Source organism: Tamandua tetradactyla, chromosome 4 (assembly GCF_023851605.1).
Source record: "Tamandua tetradactyla isolate mTamTet1 chromosome 4, mTamTet1.pri, whole genome shotgun sequence".
Taxonomy (NCBI): Eukaryota; Metazoa; Chordata; class Mammalia; order Pilosa; family Myrmecophagidae; genus Tamandua; species Tamandua tetradactyla.
The window spans coordinates 31,282,104-31,301,158 of record NC_135330.1 but is presented as its reverse complement, the minus strand read 5'-3'; the positions used below and the strand labels follow the sequence as shown (position 1 = coordinate 31,301,158).

At 41.0% G+C, this 19,055-nt stretch overlaps 1 long non-coding RNA gene across 2 annotated transcripts in view; it reads left to right on the top strand.

Annotated features, from left to right (window-relative positions):
• Nucleotides 1-2,504: 2,504 nt before the first annotated feature.
• LOC143680675 (uncharacterized) overlaps nucleotides 2,505-19,055 on the top strand; it is a 47,093-nt gene continuing 30,542 nt past the window's right edge. For both annotated transcript variants that reach the window (XR_013174115.1, XR_013174114.1), the window contains exons 1-2: nucleotides 2,505-2,717; nucleotides 6,720-6,794. This is a non-coding gene — a long non-coding RNA (uncharacterized LOC143680675). The remainder of the gene's footprint in view (nucleotides 2,718-6,719; nucleotides 6,795-19,055) is intronic.

Sequence of the window (19,055 nt, the reverse complement as noted above, 5' to 3'; positions counted from 1 at the left end):
AGAGGAAGCCTTATAAAATGAAGAGGGAAAGCTAGCAGAAGTTGCCACTTATCTTCCCAGCTGAGAGAGGTGTCCAGAACCCGAAGACCCCAGCAGACATCAGTCACATGCTTTCCCAGCTGACAGAGGTGTTCCAGATGGCATCAGCCTTGCTTGAGTGAAGGTAATCTCTTTTTTGGTGCCATAATTAGACATTTTCATGGCCTTAAAACTACAAACTTGAAACTTAATAAATTCCCTTTTTAAAAGCTGTTCCATTTCTGGTATGTTGCATTCTGGCAGCTTTAACAAATACTGAAACAAATGGCAAAATCCTGTGAATGGCTTCGAATCCTGGGTCATGGAATAAAGGGCTTTTAAGAGACCCTACCCTGGACCTTCAGAAATGTAATATAATATCATCCCCAGTTCCCTATTTACAGAAACTAAATGAAAGTCAAACCCTTTCATGTCTTAATGTTCATTCAGAATTTTTTTTCTAAAGTAATGTATTTGAGAGCAGTGTTCTTCCATTTCAAAATACTAACTCTCAAATACTCATCTTTTTGACTTGAGGAATGGGTCTTTTCTTCTGCAAGCCTCATAATTACTTACTGACATCTTCTGATCTTTCACCAGTGTAGGTTTGTAAATAAATATCCTGTTTCCAAAACTAAGCCAGCCAATGTCCACTAAGTGGTGACCAAGTAGAACATGAGCCAGGCTTTATTTCTCTTGACTGCACTGCAGCCTTGTGTCTTTTTTCAGTGTCTCTCTAGTTCTGGAGGGTGAAATCATTCTTCCTTCAGTCCAACTTCTGCCTTTTCTGTGTATTTCAGTAATGCCCAGTTCATTTGTCACCTGCCCATCTCCAAAGTCAAACGGAAGCAGGTTCCCCATCATTGTGAAACCTGTCATGGGGTACAGCACCCAAGAACTCTGCTGTCCTTTTCTTCTGATCACCCGTCTCGAATGTCCACAGGGCCAGCGATGGTGCTGCCCATCTCTGGCAAAGCACATTCTAAGGACAGTGGGTATTTATGTGCAGGAAACCAGACTGATCACAGAACTTGTTTTTTTCATTTTAAACACAATTTTAACATATCTTATTGTGTTCTGTTTATGGGTTTCTAGAGATGGGTACTGCTTCTTTTGCTCACACTTATCAATAAATTAGCAGGAGGCAACAGCTGTGTGACTCAAATCCTGGGCTAGATTTTGGAATAGGATTGTGGTGGCCTTCACAAGGACAATCTCAGGGATGCCTGAGATTTCCTGTATTTTCTGGCTAAACAAAATTAGATGTCTGGTCATCCCAAGGGAAAACAAGATGCTCTATGCTGTTTTTTTTTCGTGCCTGTTATACAGAAAAGACTCTTGATTTGATGAAGCTGGTGCCCCCCCCACTCTCTTTTAAATTGCTGATTTTTATTTACATACAATTAACATCATGAAGTTTCCCCTTTTTATTGTGAGTGTAGGAATTCAAAAGACTCCCTCATGCTGTCAGCAGTGAATTTTATGAAGTTCAGAAAAGTTAAAGAAATTAACTGTTTAAAAGTCAATACAGCCTACTGATTATGGGTTTTATAAATGCCCATCTTTTCCTTGCCCTTCCCCCATTCCCTCACGCTATCATTTAGTCCAAATCACTTGAAAAGTGATAAAATGATTTTCATATATACGCAAATATTTTAGATCACTCTATTGATTCAAATAGCTTGTTTGGTTCTTCTTCCCCTGCCCTGGCTCACCAGGCCACTTACCCCAAGAGCATCTACATTAAGCTTCTTTGCTCTATTTGCAAACTGTGAACATGGGGCTGACCCAGGGGATCTGCCACTTGGTGTTCTTCTCTGCATGTTCAAAACAGTATTTGCATATTTCCCGAGGAGAGTCATGGGAAGCTGCCCGTGTCAGCCGTCAGGGCCACCCTTCTGGGATAACTGGGGTGGAAGGACATGCCTCATTGTGTCTCAGCTTTGGATTTATTTTGACACTGAAAATGGGGAGTGGAAGGGAAAGTCTAGGGTAAAAGAAGACAGATGAATGGTTAATGGAGGCTGAAGTGGCAGATTGAGAGAGAGCACAAATACAATAGACAGAGGGTGGATTGATAGATTGCACCAGGAGATGGAAATAGGATAGTTTATCTAAGCTGTTTAGGTCTCTCCTTATCTATCCGTCTATTTATCTATCTGCCTTAAGCAGGGAGTGATAGGGGAACAAACAGATAACAAGAGTGGGATGGATTAGTGGCAGGCATAGGAGATTGGACCTGCCACCTCTTCAGAGGAGCTGAGGGGGCCTCTGGGTCTGGAGGAAGGATTACAGTGACCTCCCTGGAGGATTTTCTTGCCCCTTCTGTGCCCTGACTGAAGACAAGATCACACCCAGACAGAAGGCTACTCAGGCATCGGTGAGCCTGTCCACCCACCTTCCTCCTCTAGGCCCCTCCTCTAACAATTTGCAGGTGTTCTATTCTCAGCCCTGAGAAAGTGGACAGCTGCCAGTCTGAGAGGGAAGCTGAGAGAACAGGGCAAGCATATATTTTTATCCCAGAGCCTTGTTTTAAATTCCAGTCAGGCTTTCTGTCTTGCAACAACAACAGAGGAAAAGAAGAAGGGGAAAAATGAGAAGGAAAGCTAACGGTGCGCCGGCTGTTCCAGAAAGCTGTCAGCTGTCAGGTCTGCTTAACTGACATCCCGTGCTCCAGAGTCCGGGCAGCTCTGGGAGAGGTGAGGGCGGACCTGGGGGGAGGAGGGTTGCCAGCTGCCACATGACACAGTGAGCCCCACCCCATCTAGGCACGCACCTGTGAGGGGCATCAGCCTGGGTTAATCAGCAAGCCCTGGGGAGGGACATGGGGGTTTTGGTGGTGCCCTCTGTTCTACTAGCCGTCCTGGGGAAAATGGGTGCCACAGGGTACAAAGGCTGCTGTGTTGTCAAGTCAGGCCTTTTCTGGACATCCCTCCTTGGTTGGGATAGGTGTGGTTCCTGAGGGCTAGAGAGGGGAGACAGGTGCGGAGGAAGAGGAAGAGGGGGGAGGGTGTTCAGAGATTTCCAGCATGTACAGGGACAGGGGGATCCTAACTTCAGCCTCTGTCACATCCAGATAATAGCCTTCAGGCTGGCCAGCACCCACTCCAAATCTAGCTGGCCCTTGTCTCCTCTCCTCTCTCTACACTGGCTTCCATGATCCCTTTCCCTTCTCTTCCTCTCCTTTCCTTCTGCTGGCCCCGAATTCCTTTCTATAAAATTCCTTTGCATCCCAAGATAGCCCTTTTCAGGGCAAATTCTCATATCAAGTGGGAAGACAAAGCCGGGCTTGATTTCAGACCCCACCACCTACTGGCTGACCTTGATTCTATTCCCTTGCTCATGTGTGATCTTGGGGAAATCAGTCTTATCTCTAAAAGGGAGATAATAATCCTTAACCCCCGGAGCAAACAAAATGTACATGGAGACATTTCATAAGCGATCAGACCCTAAAAGACATTATTCTTCCCTGATTTATCTTTGCTTCCTTGACATTCCCTAGTACAAATAGTTTCACAGAGTAGGCACTCAATTATAGTCAAACGAACACATAAATAAGTGCATGGATGAATGAAGTAGAGAAATGTTTCAATGTTTCTCTAAGTTTAATCACAGAACATCTGGCCCCATTTCAGACCTACAGAATCGAAAACTGCAGGGGGATCTGGGAATCTGTACTTTCCAGATGGCTGCACAGGTAGTCAATGTTTCAAATAATTGGGACATTTCTGTTTTAAGTAGGAAAGTGGAGGGCATATAACAAGGTTCTGTGATCTTTGTGAGTATAGGGACTATGTCTTATTTATGGTTGAATTCTCAGCACATAGCATAGTGCCTGATACACAGAGGAGACACTCAATAGAGATTGGGTGAAAGAATGGATTCTTAGAGTGACGACTCAGGACAAAGTTTGATTTCAAGAGTGTTATAATCAATTTTTTTTTTTTTGTAGAAAGCAAGCTGCTGGCAATTTAATTATTAATAAGACATCATCACTGCTCCCCAAATAATCACATACTAGATAATGTTAAGACATTGCTGAAGTGCAGTCATAGACCTATACCTGAGGCATTATGGGATGGAGAAGAACAGCCAACAAAGTATACAGGGCCAGGACTAGGGTGAGGCAAGAGTGGCATCTAGAACACGAAATTTAAGGAGGTATTACTTATGCATAAGTTTGTATGTGCCTCCTTCAATTCTGGATCCTACTTGCCTTGTGTCCCAGCCACGGGTTAAGAGAAAGGACTAGGGATGGCTTCTGGAAGGGAGTTATCAAGTCTAAAGGGATGAACAAGAAAGTGTTCTCCAGGTGACTCAAGAGAAAGGCATTTCAGGTAGAAGGAAGCATATCCAAAAGCAGAGGTTAGATGTGCAAAGATGAAAAAGAAAGAAAGCATGAATTGTGATATATTTACTTGAAGCATAAAATTCAAAGCAGAGTATGTAAGAAGTGAGAGTCTTCTCAGCCCTGCTAAGGATCTTGGAATGTGTCCTGTTGGCTTTGGGAAGCAGGAAGGTGACATGCTCACTTTGTGATTCAGATAGATTACTCTGTCAGTCCCTGGACACTGCGTTATCCAATTGATAGATAATGTGAGCCACAAATGCAAGCAACATGTTTAACTTTCAATTTTCTGGTTGCCACATTAAGCATGTAAAAGCAAAAAGAAAAATTAACTTTAGTAACATTTCATTTAACCTAAACTCTCCAACATTTAATCATTATAAGCATTTGCATAGGTAACCAATATTAAAATACTAATAAGATATTTAAAAATTTTTTGGTACTGTCTTCAAAATCCCACATACAATTTGCACTTACAGCACATCTCAATTCTGTCTAGCCACATTTTAAATGCTCAGTAGCCACGTGGCTTATGGCTACTATGTTTGAGAGTACAGATCCTGAGGATGGGCTCTAATGGCTAAAGAAATAAAGTAAGGTTGTTTATAAGGGTTCAGGGGAAAGATGATAAAGTTCTAACTCAGGGTATTGGGAATGGGACAGATTTTCGAGTGACTTAGCTTTTCTTAGTTTCTTTGTTTTTGTTTGTTTGTTTGTTTTTTTCTTTCTTTGCATGCGCAGGCACCAGGAATCAAACCCAGGTATCCGGCATGGTAGGTGAGAACTCTGCCTGCTGGGCCACCATGGCCCGCCCAGTGTCTTCATTTTTGAAATCAGGGTTATAGTATTTACCTTCCTGGGTGATGCAATGATTCTTTGAGCTCACATTCATAAAACATTTTCTCCACCACCCAGGCTGTTTGTTTGTCCCAAGAACAAGAACTGACATCCCCCTTGGACGAGTTTAAAGTACTGTGTGGCACAGCACCGGGCCCAGGCTGTGAGTGCGGAAAGAAGTCACTGCATGGTTGCACCACTGCTCTTTCCCAGGGGTTGCTCTCGATACCACTCGGGGGAAGAGAAGTGAGCTCTAGCTCTAAGAGGAAGCCTGAGTGGGTCCTGTGAAGTCGGTCCACGAAAAGCAGAGAAGAGAAGCAGAATTGTTGACATTCCGGGCAGCAAGCACTCTATCAGTATCTAGCAGTTGGCGGTGGCTTCAAATGATTGAGAATTGAACAGTTTACCTGGTGGAGCATGAACACCATAGAGTGTCAGGCTGGTTTGGTTAAGTGTAAGAATGTTTCCCCAGAGCCCACATTCCTTGCCTTAGGTTGATGTGTCCAGGCTCCCTTGGGGAGCAGACAGAGTTGGCCCTTTGAGGAGATTGGGGGGCGAGAGAGGGTGAGGAAAAGTTAGCTCATCTTCTGCCCCATGAGAAGTCCATGTAGTGTCCAAAGAATAACACAGAGGTTAAAAATCTTTGCTGCATCAAGTTCCTTTTGATCACCTGATTATTTCTTATCACTACCGAGGTGACTTTCAGATGAATCATTTGTTTATTCTCAAATGATTATTCTGGACAAGTGAAGTCATTGGGTGGGTGCTAAGAATCTAAAAAGGTACCAAGTAATTCATATTTAGAGCTGGTGAGAAGCACAATTCAGGTTCCTTTGGGTCCCTCTGACTCACATTAATTTGCTGTTTCTGTACTAGTTAGGGTAGGCCAACTACTGTAACAAACAATCTCAGAATTCCACTGAGATAACACAACAAATGCTTATTTTTATAGAAGTCTGCTGTGGAGGAGCAACTCTCCTGGACAACTCTAGTCCAAGCAGAGATCTGAGGACCCAGCTACCTATCACCTCATGCTCTAACCTTCCTTATGTCTTCAGAGCCCTTCCCCTTCAGCTTGTAGGACCCCTCCTACAAGAAAGAGGATTTTCTTTCTTTGTAGGGAGGAATTGCATGTGGGAGTGTCCACAGACTAGGTCTAGGAGGGGCTACATTACCTCTCCCCAATTCCTTTGTCCAGAGCTCAGGTACACGGCTGTACCAAACTTCAAGGGAGGCTGGCAAATATAAACCATGTATCAAGGAGAAATTAGGGAAAAAGATTATGGAGCAACTAGTAAATCTGCCACAGTCTCTTTTTCTCTCTCTCTATGAGACTAAGATATGCTGTTCTGTGCTCTGACTTGACCCTGGAGGTTTGAGAGCCAGTAGACTGCATGAGAGGGGCAATATTAATTAGAGGGTAATGCCCTGGATTTGCAAGGTGATTATTAATTAGGAAAATGTCATGGCCAAGAAGTTTTAATGTCAAACTAAATTTTTCTTTCTTATATTACAGGCCCATGTTATCAGTTTGCAGAGTCAGCAGAAGTTCCCACAGCCGGAGTGCTAATGGAGCACAGGACTAAATCAGGTTAGTCTTCCCATTGCTAATTGGACCAGGTTGTCACTCACTTTCCCAAACCCACCCCCTTGCCAGCCAAGCTTAGTGGATGGTTTGTGGTGATACTCAGTAGCAACCACATTGCAGTTCAGCTTCTCTCCCTGTCTAATCCTATCTTGTTCACTTCCTAACAGATGTGTACTCCAAGATCTCTCCCCAATAAACCTTCTGCATGTAACTTTAAATCTAGAAGTGCTCTTAGGAAGCAGTCTTCAAAATGTGATTTTGGAGCTGGGTCAATCATTGGTTGTCCTGCAATGCAAACCCCATTACTGGTATTAGACTGAGTAGAGCTAGCCCCTGTGATGGTGCACAACTCTTAAAACTTTCACCAGTGATAAAATGATATGGGAAATCCATAGAAGATGATACATGTGTTGGTAAAGTATCTCATGCACTTGACAGGATTAAGGAAAATGGTAATTATAAGGACTATGGAATTTGCTCGTTGTTGCTGAGCATCATTGATTTGTGAAAGATAAATAATGACAGGCTGAGATTTTAAATTGCCATTTCAAAGCCAACTATGAAAGCCAGAGGGACACCTTAGTAGAAATTAAGAAAATTCCAATCTCTTGCAACTAATATGCCAACAGAGCTAAAGACTGGACTTAGGACTTAATCATTAGAGCACTGAAGCTTCAGATGATCTTGAATTCTCAGTTTCAGCAAGTTTCCTATGTCAATGTCAGGACCCTTATAAAGAAAGAATGGGACCCAGAAATTTGACATGGGGTTATCTGGATCGATATGGTTAATAACTTTGATTTGCTGGGCCTTCAGAAGTGTTCTTATCCTTTGTTAAAAGTAGTGGTCTTCCTTTTGTTTGAGGAGGATGTAGGGTTCTCAAGTAAGGCATGCACCTTACAAGACAGGCTTGCTCTCTTCAAGATCTACTCCCACTTTCTCACTTGGCAGCCAAACCAATAAAAAGGGTCAAATCTCAGTACAACCAGACCACAAATATATTGAACCTACTACCAGAGAGAGAGGATCTGAAGGATACAGTTGATATCTACCGGCAGGAACTGGTAGCACATGCATGGAACTGAATCTAAAGGTGCTGGCTAAAGAGGGGTGGAATACAATATTGAATAAGCAAAAGTTTATTAATATGGGAGGAATCTCCTTTTCATATGATTTGACACTCTGGCAAGGACTCAGGAGAGGATGCAATATGTTGTTAGGTTGACTCTTGGAAAGTGGAGGAAGCAAAGGTCCGAACTATGTGAGGTAGAAATGCCAGAACAGCATGGTGGATGGTAGAAGAATGGATTAAAAGTTCTTAAGAAGTGGGAAGACTAGAGGGCTTACGTTACATAAGGCTGGAAAACTTACCAACTTATTATGTTCTATGGGAAGGCCTGAAGGCTATTACAATTGTCAAAACAGTAAGAAATGCTTTGGTAAGGGTGGTATCAGCACAGTAATTTCTGTCCTATATAGGCCAAGGCTGATGGTAAAAGAGGCTAATACAGAACTGGGGTTTTAAATAGTAATAAGCCTGATTAGATCCCCAAACAATAAAGACCCAGATAGAGGCACTCAACCCTTAGAAGTAAAATAGTTGCAGTGATTGCAATGAAGCAAGGTAGCTGCAATTATCACAATGTATGGCAAAATTCAAGCAGCTACTTGGAGTGGGGGTGAGAGCTGAGCTTCAGAGAGCTATGGAGATGTTAATAGAACTTGGTGTTTATAGAGGCAAGTTAGATGGGCAGCCAATAAAGTTATCAAGGACGGATGAGAAGAAGGCAAAGAGAAGCCTTCCAAATTAAAATTTCTGTCTTTTTTCAAATTTCCTGATCTGCGCTACTTCTCAGACTCAGGCCACTAGAGCCAGAAAAAGAGACTAGTTCTCTATAAAGAGGAATCTAGCAACTCCATAAAAATTGCATTCAGCTGAAATTCCTCTAGTCCTTCCCCCAAAGGACTGTAGCCATTTATTCAATGTGCAGGCTTGAAACTGTTATATATCCCAGAAAAGGCCATGTTCTCTTAATCCATTCCTGTGGATACAGACCTATTGTGGATGGGACTTTTAGTTAGGTTATTTTAATTGAGATGTGATCTACCCCATTCAAGGTGGGTTTTAATCCTTTTGCTGGAGTCCTGTATGAGAGGATAAAAGGCAGGAAAAGCAGAGACAGGTTGGAGAGAAAAAGCCCCTGGAGGAGCTGAGAGAGAGGAACCACAGAAGCTGAGAGAGATGGATCAGCAGATACTGGCCATGTGATTTCCCATGTGACTGAGGTGTCCCAGATGCCAGTAGCCTTTCCTCAGAGAAAGTAAACCCGTATTGGTTCCTTAATTTGAACATTTCATGACTTTAGAACTGTAAATTGCAAATTAGTAAATCCCCATTGTAAAAGCAACCCATTTCCCGTGTATTGTATTCGGGCAGTTTTAGCAAAACAAAACACTCAAATAGTGCATTTGGGGAAAAAGTAATACCCAGACTTTTTAATGATAGCTGGATACAGTGTCCAATGTCTGACTCTACACTGATGCCCAGGGACCAAATATGCCACAATGGATACCTGTTAGAGTAGAGTTGTATTGGATCAGGTAACAAATGGAATCCCGAAATTCTAGGTGCCTTCTGCAATGACCGATGTTTAATCTAATCAGTTGAGGGCTTTATAGGAGAGGTCAAAAGAATCTCTCTCCACTTCAGCCATCCAACCTCTCCTGGGGAATTCATTGAAGACCTTCTTGGAATTGCCAGCTCATGGCCTGTCCTGTGGAATTTGGACTCATGCATCCTCACAGTTTGTAAGACATTTTTATAAAATCTCATATTTACAGATATCTCCTGTCAGTTCTGTTTCCTTGATGGCTACAGTGGGCAACTGCAAACTTAATCAAATATTGGCCCCAATTGCAGCTGTTGTGTTGAATGTTATTTTACTAACAGATTAACACAGCCTCCAGCACATTCTTAGTGACCATTGATCTGATGAATTCATTATTTTCCATTCCATCAGAAAGGAGGATTAGGAACAGTTCACATTGACGTGAAATGGACAAGAGTATACATTTATGGTCTTGCCCCAGGTTGTATTATCACTTTCACCCTCTGTCATAATATTGTCAAAAGGGTGATGGAGTATCTGATATTCCACAGAACATCTCAAGGTCCATTATATTGACAACATCATGCTAGTCAGACCAGATGAGCAAAAAATGGCAAATATTTTAGACAACTTGGCAAAGCACATACACTCTAGAGGGTAGATATTAAACCCTTTGAAGTTTCAGATCACAAAGTCCTGGGGCATGTCAGTACTTCCCTTCCACGGTAAATGACAACATATTACATCTTACAGCTCCCATTACTAAGAAAGTAGAGAAAATCTTAGTAGAGCTCCTCAGGTTTGGAAGGCAGCATATTCTGTTCCGGGGAATACTACTTTGACCCATTTGTTGGATAACACAAACAACTATGACTCTTTAGTAGGGTCCAGAGCAGAAAATAACTCAAGAGAATACAACAAGTGGTGAGTGGTACAAGTGTCCTTGTCACCTGAGCCATATGACCTAGAAGACCTTATGTAGTTTTGCATCTGTAGTAGGAAAAGACACCACATGGAGTCTATGGCAAGCACCAGCAGAAGCATCAAAAAATAGATTTCTGGAGTTCTGGAAAATGGCTATGCTATCTTCAGCAGATACCTATACTTTATCATAAAGCAGTTCTTAATGTGCTATTGGGCCTGGTGAGTACAGAGCTTCTGATGAGGAGACAAGACACCAAGTGACCATGTGACCAGAGCTATCCATTGTGAGTTGAGTTCAGTCAAAGCCATCAGTTATTAGGCAGAGCCAGTCCTGCAGCAATCCATTTGAAAATGGACATGATACATCTAAGATGGGACACAAGTAGGACTTGAGAGCATTGGTAAGTTATACAAGCAAGGGGCCCAGAGCACTGTATCATTGCCAATCTTACATTAGCCTCTTTCCCTTAGTTCACATCTGTTGCTTAATGAGGATACATGTATGGCCAGCTAACAGAGAATGAAAAAGGCCATGCTTTATTTATGGAGTGGCTCTGATGAATAAGGGTTGGGGAACAGCCTCCCAGTAGGCCTAACTTTCGGTCAGGTTCATATGGTTATCAATTTTATGTGAAAAGGGAAGTGATCAAGGTGAAAATATATATGAACTCATGGGCAATGGTAAATGACCTGGTTGGCTGGTCAACAGCCTGAAAGGAGAAAGATTGGAAGATCAGATACAAGGAGATCTGAGAAAGAGGCTTGTGGATAGATGCATGGAAATGGTCAAGAAGTATGAAAGTTTTTTTTTTAATTGTATGTTAAAGCCCACAAGAAAGCATCTACTATGAAAGAGGGACTAAATAACCAGACAAATGACTTGGCCAGTTAATGAAAGCCAGTCTCTGTCAATGGCCACCCTGGTGCTGACACAAGGAACACATGAACTAAGTAGCCATAGTGGCAAATATGGAGGCTATACATTGGCCCAACAGCATGGATTCCCATTCATTAAAGCAGATTCAAATCTGCTGAATACTCCATGGAGGCAGCTATGTGCTAAAATTTTGAACACCCTGGATTATTGATTATCCTCACCTTTTCATCATATTAGTTTTCATTTGCCTCCTATGTGCCCACAGATAGTGCTTGGAGTAATGTAATTTTCTATATGCCAATCTGACTTTTTGGTAAAACAATTTTCTCAGACATTCCTCATAAGAGCATAAGAAAGAAGTCCTTCTGCCCTTATTCTGACTGCTAGAGTCAGAATGCACTGGCTGAAGAAGAGCCAATGAAAATTATCTCTATTCAAAGATGGCAAGATCCTATATATAAAAATCCTAAAAAGCTATTAGAACTAATAAACAAGTTCACTAAAAAGCTATTAGAACTAATAAGTTCAGTAAGGTTGCAGGACACAAAATCAATATATAAAAACCAATTGTTTTCTATAACAAACAATGAACAATCCAAAATGAAATGAAGAAAACAACTCCATTTACTATATCAAAAAAGTTAGGAATGCATTTAAGATAAGAAATACAAGACTTGTACATTGAAAACTATAAAACATTTTTGAAAGAAATGAAAGATCTAAATAAATAGAAAGACATCTCATGTACATGGGTTGGAAGACATTATCTCAAATTGTTCTATAGATTTAACAACATCCTTAACAAAGTCTTAGCTGCTATTTCTTGTGGAAATTAACAAGCTGATTCTAAAATTCATATGGAACTGAGAAGAGCCCAGAATAACTAAAACAATCTTGAAAAAGAACAAAGTTGGAGGTCTCAGACTTCTCATTTCAAAATTTGCAGTTATCAATATAGTGTAGTACTGGCATAAGAATAGACATTTAGATCAGTGGGATAGAAACAAGAGTCCAAAAATAAACCCATACATTTATGGTCAATTGATTTTTTATGAATGCCAAGACAATTCAATGGAGAAAGAAAAATCTTTCAACAAATGGTGTCAGAACAGCTAGGTATTTGCATGCAAAAGAAAGTTGGACCTCTATCTCACACCATATAGAAAAATTAACTCAAAGTGGATCAAGGCCTTAGATGTAAGGACAAAAAATATAAAATTCTTAGAAGAAAACAGAGCCATAAATCTTCTTGACTTTTGATTAGGCAATAGCTTCTTAGACATGACATCAATAGCACAAGAGACAAAAGAAAAAATAGATAAAAATGGACTTCAAAATTAAAAACTTTTGTAGCTCAAATGACACAGTCAGGACAGTGAAAAGATAACCCACAGAATGAGTTCTGTAAGGAACTCAATGTCCTATATTTGCTAAGGAACTTGTATGCAGAATATATAAAGAACCATTACAACTGTTATAAAAAGACAAATAACCCAATTTAAAAATAGGCAAAGGATTTGAACAGCAACTTCTCCAAAGAAGAAATGGTCGGTAAGTATGTAAAAAGATGTTTGAATGGAAAACATCCCTGGTCATTAGGAAAATGAGAATCAAACTCACAAAGAGGTACTACGTCACAAACATTAGAATGGCTATAATAAAAAAGATGAATAATAAAATGTGTTGGCATGGATGTGGAGAAATTAAAACCCTCATACATTACTGATGGGAATGCAAATGGTGCAACTCCTTTGGGAAACTGGCAGTTCCTCAAAAAGTTATACATAGAATTACCGTAGGACCCAGCAACTCCACTCCTCATCAAATACCCAAGAAAAATGAAAACATTTCATTGCAAAAACATGTATATATGAGTGTTTATGGAAGCATATTCAATAACCCAAAAATGGAAACAACCCAAATGTCCACAAAATGATGACTGGATTTTAAAAAAGTGGTATATCCATGAAATGAAATAGTATTCAGACATATAAAGGAATGACGTACTGATACATACTACAATATGGATGAACCTTGAAAATATTATGCTAAGTGAGAGAAACAAGACACTAAAAGCCATACACTGTAGGATTCCATTTATATGAAATGTTCAGAATAGGCAAATCGAGAGACAGAAAGTAGATCAGTGATTTTCAGGGGCTGGGGAAGGTAGATGGGGAGTGATTATTAATGGGTATGTGTTTTCTATTTTGGGTTATGAAAATCTTCTGCAATTAGTGATGTTTGGTGAGCAGCTTTGTGAATATACTGAAGCCTTTTGAACTGTATATTTTAAAAGTGTGAACATTATATTATGTGGATTATATCTCAATTAAGCTATTATTTTAAAAAGAAGAAGGAGAAGAAAAAATAGAGGACTGTGGCCGAGAAGACCTGGGCATGCACTGTGAACGTTGGACTGACTCCTCATTGTGTCTGTGTGCCTAACCATATGCTACTGCTTCCACTGTTTACAATATTCTCCCCCACATTTTGGCCTATCCACATTTTATACTTCTATTATAAACAGAATAAAAACTCTGCCTCACTGAAGTGTGTGTACAAAAGCCTAGATGGATCGCCTGCTTGGTATTTCCCCATCAAAGAATTCAGCCAGGAATTGCCTGCACACCGGTACTTGCTAAAAGTGTACTTAAGATGGGCTATTTGAAAGAGACAGTCTAATGGGCATGTTAACTAGCCATTCTCTTAGGTACTCCAAGCTTTATCACTCTGGCAAGTTATAACATCAGAAACAATGTATTTGGACCACATGACCCAGCCAGCCACAGACATTTTGAAGATGAGTTATGTTGTAATTTTATAGTCTCTGCTTTTATAGAGGATCTATATAAGAAATATCCATTTGAATGGCTTATCTGTGTCTTCCACAAAATTGTAATTGAAGACCTTTCCCATTATATTATCCAATGACCCTTATGTAAGAGCCCAGATGATAAATTCCTCTGTTTCCAGGAAGAAATTTACGTCTGCAAGTAACATGGATTTCTCTTCTCCCTCCTTCTTACCCCTCCCTTCCGCCTTCTTCTCTCCATTTCCCTTCTCTCCTCTCCTCTCCTGTCTTTACTGTATTTTACATTTCCCCAAATATAGGTACTATTTAATGCAATAAAAATGCCCACACTTATTGAGCATTTGCTGTGTGTCTTGTCCTGCTCTTTGTATATGCTTTATCTTATTTGATCATCGCAGCATTATGAGATTAAAAACTGTTACTATCCCTCTTTCAGTGATACACAAACTTGACACTGAAAGAGATTAAATGCTATATCCCACTTTCCAACATTTATGGGGCAAAGCTGAGATTTCAACGAAGGTAGCCTGACTCCATAAAGCATACTATATGTGGCTTCTACTTTCACTTAGATGTAAAGGCTCCCAGTAAATTTTATTTTCAAAGTCATCTACAAACCTTTTGAATTAAGGGAGCCTACATACTAAATACATGTTTGCTTTATTCCCCAAAGCTGCTGGCTGAAAGGGTCAATAAATATTTTTGATTGATTAATGCTTCTGAGTTCTGAGATCCTTGGAAGAATGACCTGACATAAATTTGGGGGGTTGTTTTTATTGATAATGCAAGGGTGGTGATCAGCACAAGTTGGCAGAGAGAAGGACAGTACAGGAAACAAAAATAATTCATTTCGTTTAGTAGGTAGGTGCCTAGTGGTATGTGGCACCTCAGCAGTCAAACATCTAGGAACTCTGGATGCTTGCATGTTGCTGGTGTGGATTTAATCACCTTGCCTGATGTATGTGTGTTTCTGCAGAGTGACAGGTACTCCTTGTCCCACTTCTGATTTACTCTGATAGGCTTTGGGGAAAAGACCTTTACACAGCCAGCGTGATGCTGCTGGTCCATAGGGCTGCTTATCTGTAAACACACATTCATCGGTAAGCTAGCTCAGAGTCCTCAGAATTTTGATTTAGTAAAGTGTCATTTCTCTTTTTCTTTTTTCTCTCCTTCTGTATTTCCTACTTGCTTGATATATGTGGGTCAGCCATCTGGCTCCTAATTGGCCGAGGTTTTCATAAGTGAAGTCCCCAGAGGAAGCTGTGATCGACCCTTTAGTTTCTTTGGCCTCTGTACTCCCTGGAAGACTCCTGATTTAGAATCCTGAGCACTGTAGGAAGATAACAGACATATTGTTATCTTCTAAGTGTGGTCCACGGCTAGCAGCATCAGCCTTGCATGGGGGTTTATTAGAACTGTAGAGTTCAACCCCAACCAGACCTGCTGAATCTAAATCTGCCGATAAATTTTGTGCTCCACATCCGTGCCAACACATTTGGTCTCAGTAGCACTGTGTTCTCCAAATGTGAAGTCTTCTCATCTTCTGGAGCGATCTACTATGGCAGTCCCTTGGACTGACTAACAAGGCGTTGATGTGACACCTAGGAACCAGAAGTCAGGGCACCTACCAGACATAGGGTCCACCTTCAGTGGAACTCTGCTGCTGCCGTTGTTATGCTCTGGTCACTGAGGAGGGACGCACGTGTTGTATGTTAGGTCTTTACCCCACTGAGATACAAAACAACTGAAGACCTGTGGTATTGCCCCCACAGTTATTAGAAGGTTCATAGCAAATGTCATCAGTGTTTCTTCCAGAGAGTTGCTTTTTCTCTGCTCTGTCAATGCTTTGCGCATCTCTACTAGAGAATGTACCACTCTGATATATTTATGCACTCCCCCCATTATATTGTATAATTCTTTATGGTAGGGGATACATGTTTCATATAGTTTTGAATATCCTGCATCTAGCCCAGTGACTAGCACTTTATAAAGGAAGGAAGGAAGGAAAGAAGGGAGAGAATCAATAGGATTGTTTTTTAAGGAATTGAAGGAATACATATATTCTGAAAGGTGGAGAGTAAGGAGCAAAAGTATGCAGGGAGGTGAATGTTCAGAAAGAGGAGAGGAAGAGAAATCTTAGGGAGGCAGGGATGAATCAGTTGGGCTACAGATTTAGGAGACAAATCAAGAATTAAGGTCACTTAAATCATAAGTGGCAGTTCCAATAGGCAAATCCAGATCTGTCTGCCTTCATGGCCTATGCTGTTTCTTGCCCCACCTCATTTTTAATGTCATGAAAAAGATCAGCTAGAAATACTCCCAATGTTTGCTTGGGAAATCCAATGCCCTCTTTCACAGGGGAGAAAATTGAGGCCTCAAGAAGCATATGACTTGTCCAGAGTTGCTGAGTTGTTTGTTGGCAGAACTAGGACAAGAGCCAAGTCTGCAGGAAGAAAGGTGGTGTCTAGAGCCAAAAGACTACCTACATCGCAAAATTTTCCAACCTACCCTTCCTTCTGGACATACCCAGTGTATCTTCTTTTGAGAGGAGGAAATCAGGCCAGGAGTTTCAGGCCTTAGTTTTCTCTTGGATGACTCTTTAGACAATATTCTCTTGCTCTAGGCTGGAAGACACAAGGACTCTTGCACTGCTCTTCTCAGTCATGGCCTTAGATCAAGGTTATACCGCAGTTACTGTGCAACCCAAGGTTTTTGTGTGCTGGAGCTACCCGGTGCCCTCTGGCCTTCTTGAGGAAAATGCTTTGCAGAAGGTATCAGATTTCTAAAGATATTTGAATTCTCTAAATTGGTGGTTTATAGAAAACATCAAGAAATTGGAGACAAAATGTTTGAGCTGATAGGGTCATTAGGAAAACCAGCATGTTTATACCTCTACAACCAGCCAAGGTGTATGGGTAAGTACCCTATGCTTAAAGCTCAGGTGTTTCCTTTCACCTGTCTGAGTAGCTGAATATTTTTGCTAGAACCAATCACAGGGAAAATTTGTGAAGATGGCCTCACTCTTAGTGGCATTCTTCCCCTTCTGGGAAAATTGTCTTCTCTCTTCCACCTGCCCCCTGCCCCTCACTCCCAAGTCCTAAACTGGGTTCCCTTCCCCTAGGACCATATCCATGGGCAAAGAGAAGTGGAGAAGGAACCAGATGAGATTGCCATTCCTAGCTCTGCTAGCATATACAAACTTTGACAAGTTATTTAACATCTGAAGTTATTTATCCTCTTTTGCCTCACGTCAGAAGTGAGTAGATTAAACCCAGTGACCTCTAAACACCTTCCAACTCCAAAAATCTAATGCTCTCTTTTGCCAATGGGTTAATATACAAAACCTATTTCTTCTTAAGGGCACTTTAATTTTCAAACAGATTAAAATGGCAAAAGACTACCTGGAAATCCAAGTTAAATAGACCTATGTGGTGAAATTGTAGACTTTGGATATGGTATTTTGGGGCAGGACATCATGTAGGCAACATATTTCAACTATTCAAGGCAGCTCTGCCCATCATGACCAGTATTTTCATAGTTTTGAAAAGAAGCCAAGAACTATATATGAACTATTTTGATGCCCAGTATTTGAAGCAGTCATTTATGCTTTTGGCTGTTGATGCATGAGTATGCTTGCATAGCATAGCATTATATTATTAGCAGCAGTTATTAAATATATTATTTAGTATTAGAGACATTAGTATCAAGCTAGGCTGATTAACATTTAATGCATTAGTTCTTGGAGGTCACAATTAAGGCTTGAATTTCTGATTGTTATTATCTAATGCATGTAACAGAATTGTGACCTGTCTCTTAATTCCACAATAAGTTCCCTAACATTGACGACCAGTACTAATTGATGAGAATTATTTGCGACTGTGTCTAAGAATAGGTGGTTCACATATTCTGATTATTATAGACTTTTAAGGTGACAGTTTCAACTGGGTAAGACTTTTTCTTGACATGCCATTTCTCATCCTAGCTTTCTGAGAACTCCATGCTGAATTCATGGTTCAAGCCATTAAAGGCACCATAAGGAATCCTGCCTACCCTCTGCTCCATCTCCCCTCTTCCACCTGCCTTCTCGAAGCAAAATCTTGGCTCTGCTGATTTGCCCCAAGCTGTTCTATACCAGACACCCCATCACTGTTCCAAGATGATGGATTCAAGTGTCCATCACAGTTATCAGATGGATAGGCCAAAGTGGGCATTTCTACTATTGTAATTAATCATATTTTCAGGCCTTCTATCAATATGGTACTTGCATCTGCTTACAGAAGGACACTCAAATATATACCAATGTTTAGTATGGAGGCCGTAGACTCAGCTTCATGGTTTAAACCTTCAGTAATCAAATCCCTTGAAGAGGGAATTGCTTGTAACTAGATGAATATATATCTAAAACTATAATATATCACGCTATCATCTGCCTGAAGTCATCCCAAGACAGGGATTCTGAAATAAGGAGATGCACCTCTTTCCTAAACATTCCATAGATATGCTTTCCCCCTATTCTGGTCTATGATTCAGAGACTGATGCCTGAGTTTCTTCTCCCTCAGTATAACTGTGGGACTGACCTGGTGGGGACACAAGCCTATGTGTACTGATTCAATTCCCATTAGGCAAATTGTGTTCATGTGACTGAGGCCCCACACTGCTGACTTCATGCAAAATACAACCTCAACGGCTTTCTTCCACACTTGAAAGTTGCTGTGTAAAGTAGTTGGCAGTTTGCTACCTAGGAAGTATGCCTTTGACTTGTGGGTAAAAGACTCTGTCCACCCACTCCTACATGTAGACAGACACACCTTTACAAATGTCATCCCTGGAAGCTATCAAAGCCTTCCCACCATCCTCAGCCCCCTTTCCTCCAAAAGCACCCTTCTCTGGGACTTCTCAACACTTCCGTTGAAGCAGATGACAACTGCCGGTTCCATTTCCTGCAGGTGAAGAGCTTGGTACAAACTCCCCAAAGTGAGGCAGAAACTTAAGTGGAAATAGACAGCAGCCAGTAACTGCGTTTGCTTCTAGGCCATCC